Source organism: Manis pentadactyla, chromosome 2, assembly GCF_030020395.1.
Source record: "Manis pentadactyla isolate mManPen7 chromosome 2, mManPen7.hap1, whole genome shotgun sequence".
Taxonomy (NCBI): domain Eukaryota; kingdom Metazoa; phylum Chordata; class Mammalia; order Pholidota; family Manidae; genus Manis; species Manis pentadactyla.
In genome coordinates this window covers 72,054,084-72,078,627 of record NC_080020.1, presented here as the reverse complement: position 1 = coordinate 72,078,627, position 24,544 = coordinate 72,054,084, and the positions used below count along the sequence as shown (strand labels likewise).

Here is a 24,544-nt window from a genome sequence, read left to right as displayed (position 1 = left end):
ACCATGTGCAAGGCAGAGTCTAGATTTGGGACACATGGGCAATGTGTCTCAATGCTCAATCAGCCTGGGACATTTCTGGAGGAGGAAGCCCAGGAGGTTTATTACTGACCACAGAAGACAGTGTAGTGTAGCTGATAAGGTAAGGAGTCTAGAAGCCAACTGCCTGGGTCCTAAGGCTAGTTTAGCCAAATCCTTCTCAGGCACTCTCATCCATGCACTCGTCCTTGTTAATCCCCTTCTGTTTCTCTTCTTTAGTTCTTGTTCAGTTATTCCTCAGGGAAATTCTTTCTCATAGGATCTCCATGTTAGCTAACCATCATCAATAAAGATTTAGAGAGATGCTTATTATGTATCTGCGTTAAGAACAGAAAAAGCATTTTTTAAAAGAAAGTATAAACTAAGAATACTAGCAATCCTTAAGAAGTAATCCTCAAACTCCAATGAACATTCTAATCATCTAAATACAATGTTGAAGGGTCTCCCCAGGAAAGCGGAGGTGGGAAATCTGCACTTTGAAGGAACACTGCATATGAATCTGAGGTATGTGTGTGGTAGACTACATTTGGAAACTTAGAAATTGTTCTCACTATTTCCACAAAAATTTCCACCTGCCTCATCAAAGAGTGCTTGGGTTAGACATTACCGGTTAAGGAAAATTTTAACAATTTGTATTACATCTGTATGACTTCCTATTATTTTAAAAATGTAACTGTACAATGTTTTTTTGTGGCCTTATGTAAGAAGCTAAGAACCATTTAAAAAATGGTTTCCATGAGACAAAATCCTGGGTTTTCCAATTTTAAAACAGACTTTGGGACACAAATTTTTTATAAGTTGGGGATGTGCCTGTATTATTACATAAAGAGTGGTATGTTGACTATATTCACAAGGCAAGGGATGTGATGACAAGACATGACACATTCAAGCTCTTCATTTAAGATCCAGTTTAAGTGTTTTTTAACTCTGTGAAGTAGTTCTAGAACCCTTATGCAGTACAAACTGGGCCTTTGATTCCCTGTGTTATCAGAGAATGTAGAACCAGCATGCAAGAAAAATCAAGGAAAACATCATTAGTATATTAAGTAACTGAAGAATGCAGCATTCTGTAGTAGAAAGCAAGCATTTATTTTTTCACCCTCCTGCGTATTATCACAGTTTGGTTCATAGCAGATAGAATATTATCTTTCCACTGCTACCTCACCCTAAGAGATGCCAATAGTTTAAAAACTAGACTGATGCAATTAATTGTACTTATTGGAAAACAACTTTTTGCAGACATGACACAGATATAAAACTAATGGCTGAGAAGTCCTCAGCTGGAAATGTATTTGCTCATTTAGAAACAAATTGAAAATTTTGAGGTGTGTGTGTGTGTGTGTGTGTGAAGGCAAATAAATCCTGTAGTGTTCAATAAAAGATACACTTTTTTCCTTTATAAACATAAATACACTGGATGCAACACAGACATTAACACTAAACACACAATTTGAGAAAGTTTTCTAGTGCGTTCCATGAAAAGCTTTTTACAGGCCTTATCATTTTATTAAATACTTTCTGCTAGTAGGAAAGAGTATAAATTTCCTTTACGTAATGGAAATAAGTTACGTTTTTACGGCCAGTTCAACATTCAAATAATGAATAGAAACACCAGTGAAACATTATGTTCAGCAGGTAGGAAAAAAAACCAGCAGTTTCTTTTAAATAATGGAAATACATTGCATTTTACAGTAGCTCGACATTCTAATAATGATAACTGCCAAGGAAATGAATGAAGAACCTTCTACTTTTCTTCCACATCCCTCAAGGATCAAAAAGAACAATCCCCTCACTTCTTATGTGAGCAGTTTAATAAATGAATGAAATTATTACTTTGCAGGTTTCTTTCTTTTTTTAGTGGTAAGGTAGTTTTTTGGCAACCTCCTCCTAACTGCCAGGAAGTTGTGCCTGTTGGCTATTAATGCTAGATTGGTCCATTCCGTTTCCTTTAACATTTTCCCCCTTTAGGATCATAAAATGAACTGTTTTGTTGCTTTGCTTTTTTTTTTTAGAAACTGTAAATTTTTTTCACCTTAAAAAATGCCGTATTCCAGAGCAAACCTTTCAGATACAACCTTAGGTCTTGTCTGTGTGCCAACTGCAGCCGGACTGGGGCAGTTGGATTCCATCAGCAGAGCTGGCCTGTGGAGCCCGCGGCCCTGATCTCAAAGTGTCGGCCCTACCACGAGCATGACATTAAGATGATCCACAGCGATCCTGCAAGACTGCATTGTAAGGCGAGCTTCCAATTTGCTGTGGTTGGCATGACCTAATTTTGGCTTGCAAGGTACATTTTTTTTCCCCTCTGGGTTTTACTGACTACACGTTGGAGGAAGAAAAAAATTATGTTCCCAAAGCGATTCTTACTCCTCCCTTTCTTAAGAAAATGTAGGGAATTAAACAACTGGTGGCCTCTGGCTAATACACAAATTGAAATCTTTTTCCAGCTTCGCCTACATCTTGACCCTTCATGCCAAATATTTTAGGCAGTCTATTTATAAAGTTCATCACTTCCCCTGTTACTTCATCTTTAGAAATGCCAATAATTTAGAAACTGGAATGATGCAGCTGGTCTCCTAAGCTGGAAAAAGGAAGATTCTATGGAAGTGATAAGTTTCCCATTTTAACGTAAGAAATCAATTTTATTCTCAATTTTATAGTTAAGAGGAAAGTAATATTAATATTCCTTATTTACTTCACTTTAGTGTTCAAAGATCAATAAAAATTCTGAAGATTTTGAATATTAACAGTTCTTAACCCTGACTGCACATATGAGTCCCCTGGGATACTTTAAAGAAATACTAATACATAGATCCATCTAGACCAATGAAATCAGAACTGTTGGAGCTGGTTCTTCAGCACTGTTGTTTTTTAAAAGCTCTCCAAGAGTTGAAATGTGAAGCCATGTCTAAAATCCACTGTATTAAACTCCTTTAGAAATAGAACACCCCAATACAGGTACGTTGTAGCAATTTCTTATTTGGATATACTTATGTTCTTGAAATCTTGTAGTCTATCCATTTATGAGCTAAATGCCATAAAAGAGCTTCTCAGCTATTGCATTATGTGAGAGAAAAACTCATCTGGATAACCTCAGTGACTCTCAATAGGTGTGTACATTGCAATCATACAAAGCTCTATAAATACACCCCTTTCCTGAAAAACCAGCCCTGGGGGCTTTCATGGGCTTAAAAATTATTCATTTTCATCTAGATAATACCAACTCTTTGGAGGGTTTCCAGTTGTATTTACAAAAAATAAATCTCACCTTATGATATTTACTGACTTGTAAATCTCTAATAATACACTAATTGCATTCAATGCTGTATACTTAATTTACTCAAGGTGATAATTTTCTAATTGCACATGTGATGTTAACATACTATCTATTTGAGATCAAATTCAGTACATTTATGACTTCCAAAAATGTCAACCCCTCAGATCAAAGTTCTCAGTCTCTCATAACTAAGTCTCTACTCGAGTCAGTGGGAAGTGATACTATCAACCTGTGCAGCCTGTTACCCCTCCTCCCTCCCAATATGAAACTGGGCTCATTTCATGTAGAATCTGGTTTGTGGAGGTAACATGGTCTAGAAGCTGGAATAAAAAGTTTACAGACTTGGAATAACCAAGACCACCATCTAAGCTCCTCCCCACCCCCTTGCATAAAACTGGATGTGGCTGATCTTCCCGAATGCAACATTTTTCTATGTAACTCATGGAACTGGTATATTTATTTTCTCACCATGTCTTGCCTTTTCTGTCTTCTGATAAGCACAGAAAAGCTGGTGTGTGTGTGTGAGTGTGTGTGTGTGTGTGTATGTGTGTGTGTGTTGTATGTTTGTCTGGCAGCATAGAAGGAACAAGTGAAGGTTTTTAGATTCTACATGTCTTTTAAGGCCATGCTCTGCTTTATCTTACAGATTTATTCCCCTCTACTAGAGTACATTTAATAGAGTATTTTTAAATTCCACAAGATTTTCTCCTAAGGGTATGACATCTCTAGAGTACTTTTATTTATTTGTTTTTGCTTTTTTTAGAATAAGAAAGCAAAAAAAGAGAAATACTGCTTGAATTTTTAAAAAATTACTCTTTATAAGAGATAAAAGTTGAGTCTCCATTACATCAAGTGTTCCTGCAGTGGTATCTCACTGCTGGTGCTCTTTTCCCTCATTCCACACCCCTTGTCAAAACAGTTAATTGCAGGGGAGGACCTGGGTCAGGCCATCTTCCACTTAGCTGTGTCTGCGATACAGGGTATGGGTGGGAGTGGAGGACGAGCAAGTCCTCCAAGTTACCTCGTGGGCCACCCCTGACTGAGGTCTTCTGTTACACTGCAGAATGGAAAGGGTAGATTAGCAAGGCTCTCCCTACTTCTGGTACCATACTCACAGCTTCATTAGCTGCTCCCAGTTTCAAAAGAACCTAAAGTCCTGCACAAGTCCTGGTCAGCTTCTCCAAATGGGGATGGGAACTTGAGAATCTGGCAGGCCATATAAGAAAACTCAGAGTAGTCTGTTATTCTTTCAGAAGGGGAAAAAATTCCCCCAAATTCCCTTTTCACAATACTGTCAGGATTTGATTCATTTAAGACTCACCTTAGGTATCCTTGCTTCTACTGAAGACTGACCTGACCAGTCATCTTCTGAAAAAGTTGAACATTCCAACCCTTAAGCGCCCACTTTACCTTCAGCATCCCTGTAGTACAACATTCGTCACATGACATTCATAACTGCCTCGGGCATGTTCATTCCCCTCAGCAGATGGAATTTCTTAGAGGCAGACCTCATCTTTCACTTTTGTATACCTGATACCTACGCAAGCCACTTCCCATCAAACACGTGGTGAATAAACTGACAGAGGAGTACATTTGGATATGGTGTCCAGCGGAAGTGCTGGGCACACAGCGGCAGGCATTTCATGGGCAGAGCCTGAGTCCAAGTTTTCAAGTTATATGCTTGCTTGTTTTGTTAACTTTCAGAAAGCAGAGTTGTATGACCAAGTTCAAGATTCACATTTATCTTCTACATAGTGTTCTCACTGAGGCTTCATATTAAAATTACCCAGGCAGCATTCTGAAACAGCAATGCCCAAATGCCAGGTCACTTTAACTCAAATCTGGAGGTTGGACCTGGGCATTGGTATTTTTAAAAAGCTCGTGTTATGACCAGAATTGAGAAACACTGCTCTGAACTACCTGCATGGACACTCAATGCTTTATACTTATGGTCCTATCACTTAACATAATACCTAAGATGAGTTACAGTTCACAGTTTTTGAATGAATTCTGTTTGTGAGAAATTGTTAGTTGATTTTAGTCCTTGGGTGGTCGAAATTTTCAAAAGGGCTTTCAAAATGCAGTATTAGCTGTTTCACAATCCTCTTCTGGAAATATTACTAATAACTTTATGTAATTATCTTTTATATTATTAGCCAACAGCCATGTCTTTGGAAATCCAGGTCTTTAGAGTGAATACTTGTTTCCTGTATATTTAGAACTGAAATGGATACAAAATATAAATTTGGTGTTTTATGGAGTCTTATGGGAATGTTTACAGTTAGAAATTTCCAAAGAGGGAATTCAAACAATTGTAGTCAAAGTCACATTAGGAAGTGGACATAACTAACCTCAGGGGTTCCATGAGAAAGAGAAGAATGAGCAGTAACATTACCAGTGGCACGGAATGCCATACAAAGTACACACGAGTCCCCCTACCATGGGTACCGCCAAGTGACATGGAGGCCATTGATCACTGTAGCAATTAATTTCAAACTACACTCTAATTTCCAAATCTTCAAGTCACATTTCTAAAAAAAGCATTTTTAAACACAGAGAAAACAGATGAGCTTGATGTTTGCCCTGTAATCCAAATAAGCACTTGATTCTCTTCAACAGTGAAATAAAGCGGAACAGAACGCAGTTACTAAAATTCACTGCAGAAATTTGGCAAGGAATCCATGACTTTAAAGATATGGCAGCTATGAATTCTGAAGTCCAAAGTATATGCATTTTGTAATTCAGAAATATCTGAGTCCCTGAGTCACAAAGAGCACGGTAATGCCTTTGTGAAAAAATAAGAAAACTGTTTCTCAGAGGAAAGAAAGTTCATATTATTTCTCATAAAAATTTCTAAAAGTGAGCCTTTTCCTTTTTCAAAAGGCCATTTACTAAACACAGAAATCTTCAGTTAAAAATTAAAAGTCATATATTTGGTGAAGGAACTTGATAGGACATTTCCTAGTTTTCAAAAATAATGCAAGTTGTTCCAACTTCTCGGTATTAATTTCACACCTATCACTGGTTTTAAGTTTTGTTGTTTTCTTTCTTAACTACAAAGAGAAAAATCGTTGCCCAAATTCAAATTCTCCAAAATATCTATCTGCATTAATTAAATTAACTGGATAACTCCTGAAATCTGCTTAATATCCATTTATAAATTCTATCATACAGTTCACATTCTTAAATTAATATTACACAAATTACTGATTCCTACAAGTAAAGGTTAAAAATTAGAACATTTCAAAAAATAAGAAGCAAACTGGAGGTTATTAGACAAGTGACGACATAAAACTCCCTGTTCTTATTTCAATTAAAGCTAATATTGTAACTGGAAAACATATTTTCACGAATAGTAATAAGACATCACTTGTGAAAAGAAGATCTATCAAATAATTGATAATATGTATTTTTTTCCCTCCAGGTTAGCAATGTGGAACTATAGCATACCCCAAGAATTAATTCACTTCTCCATAAAGTCCTACTAACATATCACACAAACACAGTAATATACATGTCATTCTGGGGTCACTAAATACTTCTCCCCAAGATGCCATGCAAAATTAAGTTTCTGTAGTTGAGTCATTTCCTTTTTCTTTTCTAATAGCTGAGATAATGTATGTGAGATTTTGACTTAGTGGGTAAGAGGGTGGACTCTGGAGACCGACTGTCTCATTGAGGTTCTAGAGCTGCCATTAACAAAATGGATAACTTTAGGCAAGTTGCTTAACATTTTCGCTTCAGTTTCCTCATCTGTAAAATGGGGACAGGAACAGTACCTATCTCATTTGGTTTTGAGGAATAAATGAGTTAATGCATATAAAGTCTCAAGCCCTTAGAACAGTGCCCAGATATAAAGCTCTCAAAAAATGTTATCTGTGACTATTATTAAAAACAGTTATAATTAGTAATACTTGTTAATTAATAATACAACCTTTTTACACATACTACAATGGTTATTAGCATTGTTAAAGATATCTTGAGTACTGATGCTGGATAAATTAAAAGTGGAATTCCTAAGTCACAGTCAAAAGTATCAATTATATTTATAGAAGATCAGTCTTACTTCCAACCACCAAGCCAGCAAGAACTGAAAACCAAATGGTCAACATATGTTGATGCAGATGGAGAAAGGATACAACTGTCTTTAAATTCCCTAAAGAAAGCTGAGTGAAGAGCCTTCTGGTCACTGCAGTCCAACCTATCATTACCCATGCATTGAGACTCTTTGATGGGTTTCTTAGTCTATGAATAATACATATTTTTGGGACAGCTTCACAAAAATAATCTGTCTTTGCTCGAAAAAGACCTATGACTAAGTAGATGCAAAGAAAGAATCACCTTCTAACCACAAAGGAGGGTGTTACCCATGTCAGAAATTGAGGCAACTGGCAAAATTCAAAGGCAGTATTTTGGAGATAAATCGGCCCCATGGTTCACATCCTTGATAAGCAGGGAAATCTTGAATTTCAAAATTACTCTTCCCTTAAGGTTTAAAAATAAAATTAGGAAAAAAAAATCTGATTATTTTTTATAAGACATTATTAAATAAAAGAGCCTACTTTTTGGAAGATCTCGTATTTAAAAGTGTTTCACAAGGCACACCATGGTTGCAAATATTCTTTAAGTTCTGTGAATGTCATTAAGAGGAGTAAGCTTTTCTATTCCCAGTGACATTTAGGGTAGTGTTTATGCTTTCAATAATAAATAGATGATTTTATCATCCAGGATATGCATAGTCAAGCATGCCCATGGAGGTAAGTCTTGAAATGATCTTATGTATATTCAAATTATGGTAAAGAAGATTCTGGTCATTCTCCAGTCCCTGTGACTCCTCCCCTGAGAATGGCAGTAATTAGTTAGCAAGGCTAAGTCTATAATCTTGTAAGGTATGATGGCAATCTCTGCTCCCTGCTGCTGATGGCTTTCAAGGGAAGAGTAAGAGGCTCCAACATCCCATGGGATTTGACCAACCATTCTTTTTAGTTCAACGCCTGTGATCCTTGGTGTAGGGTAGCCTTTCTATCCCAAGAGCAAATATTCAGGATTACCAAAACTAAAAAACTAAATAATTCAATTATCTACAGACTAGTTAAAAAATTAAGTTATCTGACATGTAAAGTCACTGATAAATTAAAATGTGGACAGAAAAAAGTGAACTATATGATGTGACAACAGAGCAATGAGTTCCAACTAGAATTTCTTGCTAAGATGTGTAAAGTGCTTTCAGAAAGGTCTCTTAAAATAATTGCTTGAGTTGTCTATACGAGAATATATCAGTTTCATAATCAGAACATTTTCTGACAAATTATGTCTTAAAATGTATTTTATAAGCCGTCTTTATGCAGAAATCTAATAACTAGTTTTCCTACATGTATATATATAAAATTAATGCTTAATATGTATGAGTGACCATTCATTATTTTCTGAATCTTCATTTTTATCTCATGTGAATTATAACTTTGATAACACTTAATTTTCCTGAACTTTGAGTTGCTCTTCATATCAAAAATAGTTTAAAATATCTAAAAGTAGCATTTAAATGCATTTAGAAATCTTCAATTTTGGGAGATAAATACCATGATCTGTGTATGAAAGTAAATATGTCCATTATCTATCTGCATGTGTGTGTATACACACACACACACACAGTATGCACTTATTACACATATTTAAAACTTCATATTCTGTTAACTTACGAAGCTTATTTTTTCAGGAATGAATGCACATTTCCATTACTCAAAATTTTAAAATTTATATAAAACCAGAGAAATTGTTTTCTATGAAGACAGCAAAACCTGAATTTTTATTTACAGTAGTTGCTGGGAATACAGACACCTTTTAATAAATACAATTTAAATTAAAAAATATTTGGCCATTATGCTTTTACAATGTGAACATTTACAAAAGAAATATGTCATATTATTTTGAAAAAGTAATTTTTCAAGTGTCTCTATACAGGATAAGGATGTATTTGATGGTTTAAACTGTTTTTGGTATAATTTAACAATGCCAAAGTCTGAAGGAAACCAATATTATCTATCAAGTCAAATAACTGGTATTTAGGACATATCCCTAATAGTATATCACAATATTTTTAAAGTAAAGCCTTGATTTGAGTAGGTAAGTAGATTTGTTTTTAGTATGAGATATGTATTTAATGATGATGAAGCAAACTTTGTAATTGGATATTTGATTTTTTTGTAAAAATCTTGGGTTTATTTTAAACATTCCTATAAAAAAATCTACTTCTAAATTTAAATAGAATACATTTTGTTCATTAAAAATGTTTGTGAACTTTAAAAACAACTTTATTTTTAACAAAAAGTATTTGGTCAAAAATATGTTTGGAAAAAAGCTTCTGGTCTATGACTATTATAAAAGTTTCTTAGAAATCACTTAAAGGCTGAGTACAATAAAACTAGGGCAATGCATATATTCTCAGTTACTCTTAAAAAAAACCTGTAAAAGTGACTATAGTGGCATGTTCTGACACATTCTTTTCATAAACCGAACCCTGTTAGTGACAGCAGAACAGATTGTGTGCATCTGCTGGGAATGAGCCAGATGACAGTGGAAAAATGCACATGGGTACCTTGGCACAGCAAATAAAAAATGGAGAAAAAAAGACCTGGAAGAGAAAGTGCTCAACTTTAATTGAAACATTCTTTCCAACATGATGAACTTCGTCCAACCACCTCTTGTAGTCTGTCAATTTTCATGTAAGAATGTGTTTTAAAAGGGTCCTTTGTAAATTAGAGCTGTTTTGTCCTCTCTTAGCACTAAATATTGACATAGGTTTTGGATTATTTCTTCAAATTATGGCAAATGTAATAAGCATTAGGGTAGAAAAAGAGGCCAAACCACTCTACCACAATCTGGTACAAGAATTCTTTAGACTTCTAAAAATCTTTCAGGTTCAAGTCAAATTTTAAATATCTGGGCTAAGTTTTGAATTATGTGGATATTATACTGCCAAGTGGCAGAGATGCCACAATTCAAACATACTGCAAACATGACCATTGTAAACGCTGCTTGCACTCAATAGTGCTACAATATTTTATTTTACTACAATTATTTATTATGTGCTGATCATACACAGTATTGTTTAAACAGTTGGCTCAATAGCATTAGAGAGGTCCATACATAAAAACAAACGTGCTTCTATAAATCATACCAGGAAGTTCTCTTGGATGTTCTGATTACAATGAAAATTTATTCTATACAGTGTACAATGAAAATTTTAAACTGGAGATGAAGTTGTTTAATAGATTAGTAGTCTGACTGACGCAGCTGCAGTCAAAAAAAAAAAATCTGGTGATTAACAGCCATTTTCCAGTAATCATAACCCTGGAAAGGGCTACTAAGCAGAGGGAGGGGGTTGCAGATGGGAATAATTCTCTAAGCCCATGTGCCTTAGAGGGCTCCATCATCTTCATGCAGACTTATTATTATTATTATTATTTTTAAATTAAAGCTTTTAGAGGCATCCTTGATTGCAGTGCTGGGAGCTGTCCATGCTGTTTTACCATAGGGAAGTCCACTCGGCAAGTATTCCTTGTGCTGAGCACTCTTTAGCCAGGCATTAAAATGGGGCTAGAAAAGAAAGCTGAAATGCAAGGTGCACTCTAGAGGGGCATTATTCAAGAGCCTGAAAATAATTTTAAGGGGTTGCAACTCCACAGGCTATCTAAACTGGGAAGGCCTTGTCTACATTACCTGTCATCCAAAATATGAATTTCTTTGAGAAATTAAGTGTATATAAAAGCTGAACAAAAAAGTGGTAAACAGACTCTAAGACCAGAAATATTTTCATTTTCATCCACATCTTACTTAGATTTTTTTTTTCATTACCAAAGAGTGTAATCCTCAGGTATAAGTGTCCATTTTCTGTACTAGTTCATATTTCTTCTCACATGAAGAAAAAAAATACCCCCAAATTAAGATGTTCATTTGTTCACTATGTCAAAGTTGATAAGCTATAATTAAAATACAGCCCCTGAAATCTCACAGGAAAAACAGGATGATAGGAGTACCATTTATTTATTTTTAACTTATTCAAGTAAAAAATGCATTTTATCTTCATGAGTAAGTATGATTGATTAATTCAACAGCCATCTATAAAATGCCTGTTATATGCAGGAGTGATTGTAAAGGAATAGAAAGATAAGCAAAATAATACTCATTCTTCATAAATTCTATCTCCACATAAAATCAAAATAGGGTAACAAGAAAAATAAAGAATACTACTGTATCCTTCAAAAGTGGATAATATTAATGATAAGGGGGGAAAAAAGCCTTTAGAATTCTTGGTGAGGCTAAGAACCCAAATTTTAAAAGTGTAAAAGTATTACTGGAAAAAAAAAGTTCAAAATATTATCCTACCAAGTATGTTAAGTGATTGTCACTGGCAGGAAGATAAAATGATTAAAATATAGTGCTAGTGCTATGACAATAATTTACTAATTAGTATCACTTACATTATACTTTTATATGTATTATCCTGTTTAATCCTACAATCCTAAGGTGTGGGTGGCATTATCATCCCCGTTTTACAGACGGTGAAACTGAGACTTTCTGGTGGTTTAGTAACCTGCCTAAAGCTGCTAACCAGTAAATGGGAGGCAGAATTTTGAGCCCCGTTCAGTCTTTGCTTTTAACCATTATTCTCTACTGCTCGTGAGCCTGTTCATCGAACAGCATACACTTGTATAATTAAAGAAATGCTATTATGTTTGACCATGGGTCTTCAAACTCTATGCAAGCAAATCAGAGAACCGATTTTCTCTTTCTCTTGCATTCATCCTTATCCTCTCATGCTTTTTGTTTCTTACACTCTCTGCTCCTCTGCATCTACTCCCCCTACACACACACACTACCTTTGGAGTTTTGGCCAACACTCCACAAATCATCATGAAAGCCATAATCTGGTTCACCTAGTCAAGTAACTGCACCACCTCCTGAAACTTCATACTGTACATTTTTACTGCGGATGTACCATCCACTGACTCTAAAGCTGTCAGTGGTTCCATACAAAGACACCATCCTGTCGCCTTTGTTGTTTCAAGATCAGTGTCTAGAACACTTTCATGGCATGGCATTGGGCTGTAATGAACCACATCAATCTCTGAAATGTAAGGAGATAAGTTAACACCTGAAACAACTCTATGATCTCACATGTGTAGTCAAAGCCAGTTAAAAATGCACCTGCTTTCTCACAATACCAAATATTCTGAAGCAAAAAGGAAACTCAGGAGAGAATCCAAAAACAATGAAAATCAAGGGAAAAAAGGATGACGTCAAGGATTCTTTTATTTTGAAGCTATAAAATGAGAAAAGGAAAAAAGTCACATAGCACTCGCCTGAACTTAAGGAAGCTCAAACAGTCCTAGAAGGGACACTGCCCATTAATTTCAACCAAAGGCTACAGGCAAACAAGCAATGGGACTGAGCCCTTTGCAAATCGGTTAATGTCATTGCGGGAATTTCTTTTTGGTTTGTGTAAGGGGAGAAAAACTCGAATGTGAAAGTAAAGAAAAATGTAGTCAAAATTATTTCCTTAACCTACAACCTATATAGACTTGAAGTGGTTTTTCAATAAAAACTAGAAATGAACTCTTGCATACACTTTTTTTTTAGTAGCCAGGTTTGTTGGTCTTCAGTTAGCTAATGATGGAATTAGGCCTGGATTTCTACCTTTTCAACATACTAAAATCAACTCTTGCAGGGTGAAGAGACCTACATTCTGGACCACAAAACATTTACTTGAAGACCACCCAACAACCATGAGGCTCCTCAAATGTTAATGGAAATCAGGCACCTTAAAAAGGTACTTGGTAATTTATTGGTTAACAGTTAAAATTTCTTAGAATTCTTGCCCAGAGAATTACTTACTGCGGGAACATCCAGGAGATTCATATTTTAACCAGGTGTAGTTTTATAATACTTAAATAGCAAGATGATCCATTTTCTATTAAAAAAATTTTAACCAGCACACATATTAAACATCTGAAACTTTACCAGGTGTCTAGCAATATTTTTTGAGTGGTGATGATCCAAATTATCCTACAGCTCAGGAGAATTCCAGGAAGACAAAGAAGTCTCTTTTATTTATCCTAAATAAAAGCATAATTTTAAAGGCTATGAGTTTTTAAGTAGAATGTCTAATTTAGTAAGAAATTAAATGTCAAAAAAATCACGGTACTTTGTACTTGTCTATTGTACTTTGTACTATGCATATTAATTGATGCAAACAAAAGTTCAACATTTTTTCCCCTTGTTAATGGGACTTGAAAGTGTGCCAGGTAGGCACAGGGCCCTTGTTCATAATACCTATGGCAAGAACAGGCCGCTGTGATCCTACGAGCTACCCTTCACAGTTTAAGGTCTATGTTGTATTGATTTCTTGGTACTTTATTAGGAAACATTTGCGTCTACAGAAAAATAGTTGCTTGATAGTTAAACATAATTATTAAAAGGATCTTTCTTACCTATTTTAGTTCAAAGAAAAATAAAATTAAATTATGCTTAACTGTTGGTCTGACTTGGTAAATTTTATAGGGGCAATTAATAATTGGTTTAGCGGGTTAATGACCAAAATAACATTTATATACTATCTGAGTACTGTTAAATCAACAATTTAGCTTAAAAATAAAGTTGGAGCTAATAGTTATTATGTAGTAACATTTTCTACTTAAGACTTTCACTTAAAACAAGAGAAGGCTCAGTTTCAGAGAGGTGTGCTGGCAATAATTTGACTACATTTCACACAAATGAGAGCTCTGCTGCTGACTGAAAGGAGCCATGGCAGGTAGAATTGTTTTTTAATAGGATTTTTAAAAATCGCATTGGTATCGGTTGAAAATGTAACTGGTAATTAGAGACTGGTTTTAACAATTTTTACTTGATTTTTACAAGGAAAAGTATAAGTTTTCAGACTACAGGTTCAAATGCAAAGAATATTAATGCAGATATCTAGAAGTTGACTTATTTTGCATGGTAATAAGCACATGACTTACACTGTACTTTTCAAATGAGAGCATAAACCAAGTCTGAAAACGAAAGCCCATATTTTCTCTCTGTACTCTGTTATTTTGACCTAGTAATCTCTAAAAGTGTAAGTATTTATCAATCAAAATTACTGCAGTGCCACATATTGTGCTGGAACATTGCTATTTCTCAAGGTAAGTACCAAAACCACTCAATGTTAATTTGCATCACAAAATGACCTAACATATCTGGAATATAAGGCACAGGTTTCATTGAAAACAAACCATTATATTTTTCTCTCCAAAACAAAAAAACAGATTATCTGATTGGGCCTGCGTGTGCTGGAGGAGGTGGGTGGAGAAGAGGTCTCATTTTCTATCTTACACCTATTGTTTTCTGCATTCTAAACTGCTGTATGGGAAGAAAAAGGAAACATACTGAGCCCACTTGGCAGTTAATGTCTTAGTGATTTAAGAGGCAGAATGTTCAGGTTAAAGAAGGGAAACATTATGCTTTTCCTTTCCCAAAACGACTGCCCAGGAAGAAGGCCCTTTGCTCCTTAGCCTACGCAAGGGGAAAAAAGGACATGACTTAGGGCTGAAATCACTCCGAGACAGAAGAGGGGAAGTTTATGATGTGGCACTGGGCACTGTATCTGGTCTGCAGCCAGGAAGTTTTCCTTTTGTAGCTCTGCTGCCAGTACCTGCCCTGCATATTCCAAAAAAAAAATACACTAGAGCTCTACCTCAGAAACTGTGGATGTTACAAAGAATTAAAAGAGTTTATTTTTCTTTCTTTATCCTGAGTGTAATTACTGTTTTTAAAAGAAAAAGCTGAAGCTATTAGTAACTGGGGTTTCTCTTTTTCCTTCTTAAACTCCTCAAACTACCTTCCCACAAAGCCATTTAAGTTAAATGGTACATTTACAGACTCACCTACATGAAGGATATAACTTAAAACATCTGCTAAGACACGTATGTTCTGTTCAGATACAAAGAATGTGGCAAAAAAATTGAAAAATATAGGGCCATTATGTTCTTAAAATGTGTGTTCTGTGTGTGTATGTGTGTGTGTGTTCATTAAAGAGATTTTTGACTGCAATTAGGTAGTCAGTCCTATAAAGGCTTCCTTGTGTGACCATGATTTCTAAAAATAAAATGCTCCAGTGAATATTTCTACTAAATAATCACATCTTCAAAATTACTTTGCAGAAATCCCAATGCCTCATGTTATATTAAGCAATAATACCAGCTTTCCATAATAAGCTTTGGTTGTACATCTTATGCATGGTCAACAATTAATTAGGAGGTTAAAAAAAGTCATGTTTATTCTATTAAGTAGTAGACTAATTTTCTTGTCTGTCCTCACTTATTTACATTAGTAAATCTATTTTCTAATTTTGTAAATAAATAAGCATATCTAAGCGAAAGCTTCTCATCTTTGGGGTTCAGAGAAAGATACATTCTCTTGCTATCATTCTAACTTGCTGGCAGGATCACAGATGCATGAAAAAAGACAGGTAGATGTTAGTTGTTTTAAATAACACTTCTCATTCTATCAAAGGACCATGTCCATCACTTTTCAAATTCGAGTATGCTAGAGATCCATAGTATCTGAGAACAATTTATATGAATTCTTCATATGGATCTTATCTATGACAACAAGATATAAGAGGGAAACTAGACCATGCTCAGGATGCTATTTGGAAAAAGCAAGTTCTCACTAGGGGCTGCTTCAGAGATCAGTTTCTGCAATCTCTAAACACAAGTTTAAGGTACTTTATTTAAATCATTACTAGAAGACATGCACTGTCATTCTACATGAATCACAACCACTTGCAGGATGAACAACATTGCTCCATTCATTTCAAATTTACGGCATTAAGAATTAATAAAGTCTTGATAACATGCATTATTAAAGAGTAAATATTCCTAGAGAAATCTGCCTGTAATTAATTACTATTTTTATGCCTTGTAATATCACTAATTTCCTTTAAAAAGTCCTCAAAAGATTCTCTTCATGTGTACTTTGGACTTTGTTTATACTGGCTATATTTAAAAAATAAACGCAGAGATTTAACTTGGGCAATACAAAGCTGATGTACAACAAATGCATTATGGTGATGATGAATAAATGTTACTCATATCACCTGAAATCAAAACATGGATTTATATAACAGGTATCACATAATTTTCTTACTTATCAGGGATATGACTTTTCTTTTTGCAGTTACCGTTAAAATGGCATCAGAGAAATGTGAGATGATACTATATTGGATAAGCTTTCTTATAATCTCATTTTTTACAATGGTATTCTATTATAGAATTTACTTTTCTTGCACAGACAAGAACAATTAATGAGAACATTGATGCTGTCTTCTTATTCTTAAAAGAGGTAGGGAATGTTTCTATCTCCCTTTCTTTCTGCCTCAATATGTCTTTAAAATGGTTACTGTTGACTTCTTGTTTTGAGTAAAATTAATTCTAGTGTACTTTATAGAAGCTAAATGTTAAAGTTAAAGAACTTCCATATACTTTCTTCGACCTTCAGTGTGAGAAAGGTTACCAGTAAGATCTGTTGAAAAAAAAAACCTGCCAGTTTCCTGCTCACTAACTACGGCAGACCATTAGAAATTACTTTCTTTCTCATGCTGCATGATGTTATTCACTTACATACTGCATATTTGCTTCAATTCTCCAAGGGAAGAAATGTGGCTCTTGTGGGAAAGGTCCACCCCTTTCTACATGTTTTCTTCCTTGAACGAAAGGAATACACACCCCCTTACATTCTTTGAAATGTGTCCAACATGCACAGAATTGTAATAGCGCTGTATTATTGACCAATTAGAAAATCTTATATCAGGGTCAAATATTGTTAAAATGCTGCGTGTTTTGAATTAGGAGAACAAAACGATGCATACATAGGTAATAGAAATGAACGATGTTCAATCTAGTGCATTTGGATGCTCAGAATATTGTGTTAGTGGTAGAAATTTGTGAATGTTTGGAGACACATGCGTGTTTTGTATGACAGCCCAGGAAGAGTCCCATAAATGTTACAGGTTTTTGAGAGCATCCTTTGAATTTAAGACCCATTAGGGGAATGCCTCCTCCCTTTCATAAATATTTTAAAGAAAATCATTCACAAACTGAAGTATGCATCTTTGTAAGTAGAATCAGAAAGCTGTTTAAAATTACAGAAGTTCAAGAGTATCGAAAGTCTAAGCTCATCATTCTAATGACAGAAAACTTACACCTAAATTGGTATCCACTAACTTCCTCCTCATTAAGACAATCTGTGGGTCATGAGAAGTTACGTTCTAAAAAGTCTTTCTTCTATAATGTAGAATAATGTACTCTACTCCTAAGGCAAGTATTTTTATTTTCTAATAAAGTGATATAATGCTTGTGAGAAATCTGTGCATGTATTATTTCTTTCTGGACCCTCTTTTTCTTTACTCCATTTTTACATAGAAATTTGCAAGTGTAAAGAGAGAGTAGGCAAAATTTTAAATCTCTTGTAAGATACCTTAGTGTTTAAATGAAACAGCTAGTTCTTCGCAATTTGTTATCAGGCATTCCTGGATGAACTCAGCTATATAATTTCCAGGCCCACAAAATGGAAGTTCTGCTATTCTGCCTACATTTTCTACTTGGAATAAGAGTGAATATAAACAGTGAATATATAAATTGGAACTGAACGTAATAAACTTGTTAAAACTTAGTAAGATATTGATATGGTCAAAGAAAACCTGCAAGTGTGTGCCACAGATTCACTCAGATGAAACATCTCATTCATTAGAATCTCCTATCTTATTATAATAATGCACAGAAAATTAAACACATAAATATTAATTTTATGTATCACAGAAGATGTAGGCAATGAAAATATAATGTTTACATTTATGAGTGACTCATTAGTGTTTTATTGTGTGAAACACTAGGAGGCATCAGTTGGGTAAAAAAGGACTTCAATTTTTAAAGAAGCAAGAAATTACTGTAGAGTTGGATATTTACGAAGTTGGGTTTTTCAAAATAGGATGATGTGAGCCAGAACTTTAGCCTCCGAAATAAACTCTCCAAACATATTTTGTTGTAAAGAGTGATCTTTATAAAACATTCATTACATTTATGTAATCTGACCAATAAACACCTATCAAGATATATTTCAAATGCATGGATTCGTAACTATATGATTACACATATTTTGTGAAGACTATATTTGTAACGGAATAACATAATGGTTACTGACTGCTATGCATTTTCTGCTCATTCAATACCATGAGTGTATGTTTTATTTCTGGCAAATTCTGTTTTGTGCTCTTTACAACGCCTCTGAAAATGTCTACTGCAATTAAGCTTTATAATAACTGCTTCACATAAGCAGCCAGAACTTGATGTCTGTTCATAAAGAAGTGATAGAACTTGGAATTTAAGCAACGAAGACACGCATAAATAAGGACATGTTTTTTCTTACTTCACATTGGAAGCCTGTCACTTGAAAACTGAGTTTTCTACTGTGAATGGCTCTTCATAATGATGAAGCAACAGGGTTGTGGTATACTTATCGAGCAATCATTTGAAATTGGAGTGTCTTGCCATTACTCAACAATCAGCTTTTATCTTTGACCTATCAAAATAACATGTGAACTGTGTAATCCACCTTTTGTAAGGTGCACAGACTCTGTTGTTGCTCCTGGTTTTGTGAATCACATCAGTAATCTGGTTTGATTTCCTAAAGATGACAGATTTCGGTGAACAGTCAGTCTTTCCTGAAAGCAGGGCAGTCCACGCGCCTGTGAGATTAAGGTACAGCGCTGAGGACGGGGATCTTAATCACCTCTCCTTCACATGCAGCACACAGACTGAACATCAGTGATTAAATCTTTTCATTGTGTCTAGGAAATCACTATATTCATAAAAAGAATATGTGCATTTTTGTAAGTTTTATATATTAATTTGTGTGGTGTTTTCTCAGAGGATGTGCTTTTAAAAACAAAGTAGAACTTTATTAATAACCTCCTTAAAGTCTACTCTGTGACCTTCAATTGCATATGAAATTCTCCCATGTTGTTCTGAATCATGTCCCTGAAGCCAGGGTTCTCTATTTAATAACTATTTTGTTATTGTTATGTAGCACAAGTGTTTCTGCACAGATATTTCCCCATTTTTGTCACTTTCTGAGATTTCATAGACTCAAAATATACCGCATGTAGAGTTGGGAAATAAGACCACAAAATGTACTACAATAAACAGAAGAAAGTTTTGAAATACGATGTTAAAATATGCCAAGGAGTTATTTAGCTCAGGTTTTTAAAAAAGGTAATTTAAAAACAAAAAAGCCATTTACTAAAAACATATGGTTATAGTGTCATGCAATTTACTGATTCGGTAAAAGTGAGGGCAAAGGAAGAAATTCATAGAAATCTGAAAAATATAAAATATGAGGCTTTTTCAGGATTCAGTTTTGAATCTTCAGATAGCACTTTTCCCTATTGGAATAAACCATTTTCCCTAAATTTTGAAAATTGAATATGTTCACAAAGAAGAAAAGAGGCAAGGTACAGTAAAGTTACTATTTAAATTTCATATATTTAATGTTAATGTGTTTCTAGTCTGTAAAGAGAATATATGTGATTACATTCTTTTAAAGTATGAACAGCTCAGGAACAGTGGAAAATTGGCTTTTTATTTGAAAGTGATCATTTGTTATTTAAACCTAAGAACAAATCAATATTTAATAAAAGTTACATTTTTAATATTGCCTTTCACTATATTCCACATACATATACACCAATCAGAATGTAAATAGCGTTATGAAAGAATGAAGTAAAATACTGTGTTTAGTAAAAAGTATGGAAAAAATGCCACAAATACTTCAAAGCTATGTGAATTACATTAGGAAAAAAAACAGTAGATTTTTATAAAGTTAAGTAAAACCTGAAGTAAAGATAACTGCCAACTATTGTCTCCTTAACTTGACTGGGGGGCCATATTTTAAACACTGAGTTTAAAGTGTGTTTAGATGAAAACTTTCACAATTGAATTAGCAGTTTGATGTATAGCCAAAAATGTCCTTTCCTACAAATAGAACAAGATATCTGATTTTAGAGAATTTTTTTCCTCTTGAGATAGAATGTTAGATAGGTAGATCTCATTTTGCCTGTCAAGTTCTGAATCCACCTGCTTTAGAAGTGTTTTTAACTTAATATAATTCCATGCATACAATGTAACACAATAATATTGTTTATTAACTGCATTATGTTTAAATGAAACTGATGGAGAAACAATAATACTGCTTGTGCCATACTGATATATATTGAACATTTGCAAAGACTAGCCAAAACTGACATTATTTTAAAAATTAAATACAATGTTCTAGTTTTCAACTGGAGATTGTTAATCTATTTAAAGGTAAGCTTAGTGTGCAATAGAGAGGTTAAACGGGGTTCACAGGTGGTCACAATTCCATGTCCTACCGAGTCTCTAGGGACTGGAGTTACTATACTCCACATAAACATCTTTACTCTGCAACCACAATCCACAATTCCATTGCAAGGTTCCAGTGAAAAAGAGGCTGGTCACTTTTTTGACTAGTATAATGAGGTGGCTGAAGTGCCCTTTATAGCACTTCGAAAATATATGCAATCACTAACCATTTCATAAGACAGTTACTATTAGAGTTAGCATCAGATTCACGCTAGTAAAACACACTTTTATGTCAATGCACTCCTCCACTAAGGACCCGTTAAAGAACTGGCAGACAGCCTGATTCTACTTATTATACTGTTAGCATTTACATATAAAGGTATTTTATACAAAAGACACATATTCCTAAAATATGAAAAAAGAGCTTTTCTCAAAAACTGATAGCTGCTGGACCTGTGATAGCTGGAAATGTTTCTATATAAAATTTCTCTTAAGAATTAACAGCCATATTCTTGGAAGGAGACAACCATGGTATTAAATTTAAATACTTGCATAATATTTAGTAATACCATAAACAACGTGCAGGGTCTATATACACTTCCTTGGGCCAAACTTTATCACTGAGTTTGGTAACTTTCATCCCAAGTCGAAACGGAGGGCAATTAGAGTGACTTAACCTTGTTTGTTTTTTTAAACAGCTATGTATTTGTCTTGACCTAAAGAGCAAGGCATATACTGAAATGGCAACACAAAGTGTTAAATATACAGACTACCATGGCCAGGGTATTACTTCTTGTCCACACCAGTTAAGAAGCCCTCTAACAAGGCAGCACTTTGGTAAACGAAGGATATGCACAAAGGTATATACTCTGACAGACAGCCATGCTTTAGCTCAAACTAATCCCAAGAATTAGTGGCTCATAAGCATAACCCAAAGCAAATCAGTCTTTGTGGGGGGAACTCACAGGAGCATCTTTCCACAGTGAACTAACGGCTAAATCTTCAGGCATGTACTTCAAGGTCACAGAACATTCTGTGAAATATTAAATTCACCAGGCTCCACATGCTCCACCATATCAAACATGCTAATGACGTGAACTAACTTCATGAAACTTTAAACACACTGGTGTAACAAGAACGAGTCAGGAGTGATTTCAGTAACTGATGGCAAACAGAGAAGACTATCTAAAAAGTTACTTTTAGCCACAGACAGGGAAATCATGGAATCTAACGAAAAGAATGCACAACAAGCCTCAACTTCAGCCTTCAGAAAGGCACAGGGATAGACCCAGTGCCGAATATATGGATGCGGATTTCAGAGACAATACCCAGGCTATTTCTGTTTCCTCGAGAAATGTCAGAGGTACTTACATGAAGGAAGACCCGATCAGATTAGTCCTTGGGGGTATTTTCCTTTCTTAAGAAAGAGAAAAAAACAAAACAAAACAAAACAATAATCTTTACTTCTTCCAGCCTCGAAGTGCTTCTCCACCTGATTTAAACACGCAGCCACGGCGACCCACACGGAACCTTCAAAGTCAATCCAATAGCAGCCGGAAGATGTCTGGGTGTACGCGTGTGCTCAAGTGTCTGACTGCGAGCAGAGCGAGCCGAGAACTGGAGACCAAGTGTGTGTGCGCGCGCGCGCGGGGGAGGCGCGCGCGGGACCGCGCATTCGCGCGCGCCCGGGGCCGCGAGGAGGAGGAGGAGGAGGAGGAGGAGGAGGAGGTGGAGGAGGCAGAGGTGGAGGTGGAGGTGGAAGAGGAGGAGGACGAGGTGGTGGAGGAGGAGGAGGAAGAAGAGGAGAAGGAGGAGGAGGAGAAAGTGGCTCTCAGCGGCCGGCGGGATTAAAAGTAACCAGACTCGTCCAGAAAACTGGGTCCAGGAAGGAAGTGACAGAAGACGAATGGGAAAAGGAGAGCCGCTCACAGCCTTTGAAACATCGCGTAAAAAAGGCGGGGGGCGGGGGCAGTGGTGGAAGGCTACTGGGAGGGGAGGCGGGGGTGGCAGGGAAAACGGAGCACGCGGGCTCGGGGTTCTGGGCAGCGCGTCCGAAGAAGTGCTTCTTCCTTCTTCTCTCCCTTTATTTTGCCCTTGCCTTTGCCTCGCCGCCTCTCGCTCCCTCTATCCTGAACGCGGACTCTCTCCTCGGGAGCTGGGGAAATCATCAGTTTCACTCTCGCAAAAGGGGGGCGGGACCAGACCTCGGAGCATTTTAATAAAACAAACATACAGCATTTCCCTCCTCACCCCTCCAGTCTCAACTAGATTGATAAATTACTCCACTACACTACTTTAATTATGTATATGGTATGCAGAATAAATCACTGAACATCAGTACCTCAATCAAGCACTTTTAAATGATAATTGCATCTTGGTGAATCAATCTCTCCATTCCTGACATTTTGCTAATTTTAGTTTTACGGTGGGGTAACGGCACATGCCACACGCAAACCTAATGACAATTCTTTATTGCACGAAAGAAGACAGCCCCGCGAGTGGCGGCCCCCTGCTCTCTCCCGGCGCCGCCGCAGAGGACGCTCGGAGAACCGTCTCCGGCTGCCGCGCGCTCGCTCCCCGGGGACGCAGCGAGCCAGCCAGCAGGAAAGTCCTTCTAAAGTCGGGATCTTTCCTCTGACCAATAGGAGCGCGACCCTAATACTTGCTCTGGTGACTTTTTCCCCGTTAAGAGACGCGTTAACCACTTCATTGTTTCATCCGTCCGAGCGCTCGTCTGCTACTCACGCGTAAAAGCCACCGTCCAGGATGTCTGCAACACTCGATTTCAGCGCGCTTTTCCTGCCCGCCCAGAATACCCGTTTTTCGGCCCTGAAAGTTTGGAGGGCTAGAAAGCATGCCGAAGAGCTTCTCAAGTGTTAGCAATGTACAAAATAATAAAATGATTACCAGTATTGAAAGCTCGACTTAATCGCGGGGCCATGAACTTTCTAATCAGTTTGGGAATACTTCCCAAGGCGGCAGCTTCTTCGGAGATTTCCCTGTCCCTCCACCACTCTATCTCTTCCACACCTTACTGGATTTTATCCAGGGCCTTAACATGTAAACCAAACCAATTTCCCAAATGCATTAGGCTTTCCTATCCGATAGCTGATGGCTTCACTTATCCTGAAGAGTTTCAGCTGCACAGGAAGCAGACTTAGGGACTGATAAGGAGGATAGTTGTGCTAAGGTTTAAGTCTAGTGAACACTTTTTCTTTACAAAAAAAAAAAGAAAGTTAATATTCAAGATTTAGGAAAGGCTACTAGGGGTTGGGAATCTCCCCCCACCCCCCAACCAATTACACCACGCCTAATAAAGCCAAAGGTAAAATATCCCAACCAGGACACAAACCATGAAAGGACAAAATTGTATACCAGTAGAACTATAGATTACATAAAATGTTTAAGCCAAATTAAAAAAATATATTGTGAAAGGAAGAAGGGAAAATACATTGGAGAAATAAAAACATTGTACAAGAGCAGACAATGGGAGCATACTGAAATATCTAGCTAATTAAAGATATTTCCTCACTTAAAATAATTCCTTTCAGCACTATGTGTTTAACCCAATGACTAGTTGCATTTCCTGTAAGTTCTGTACTATGACTGTAGACTATTTTAATGTGTGAGGACAATGTGATTCAAAAACCCTCCTGCTTCATTGCAGGGGCTATTTGATGAGAGTAGTTTTTCTCAGAAGAGAGGGCTCAACGTTTAGGTATCTGCCCCAGGCTTCACTTGAAAGAGGAAGGTTGATTTTACAGCAAGTACAACTAGATCTCTTGCTGTTACTATAGGAAAGTATGGCAAACTG

At 36.1% G+C, this 24,544-nt stretch overlaps 1 protein-coding gene across 13 annotated transcripts in view; it reads right to left on the bottom strand.

Moving 5' to 3' along the window:
- The window catches only part of MEF2C (myocyte enhancer factor 2C), a 160,903-nt gene that overhangs the window by 118,264 nt on the left and 18,095 nt on the right, over positions 1 to 24,544 (bottom strand). For 2 of the 13 annotated variants that reach the window (XM_036925657.2, XM_036925656.2), the window contains exon 1: positions 22,102 to 22,407. The exons of the other annotated variants lie outside the window; for them this stretch is intronic. The gene's annotated coding sequence lies outside the window, so the exon portion shown is untranslated. Of the gene's footprint in view, positions 1 to 22,101; positions 22,408 to 24,544 lie in introns of those variants that run through there. 13 annotated transcript variants of the gene reach the window in all.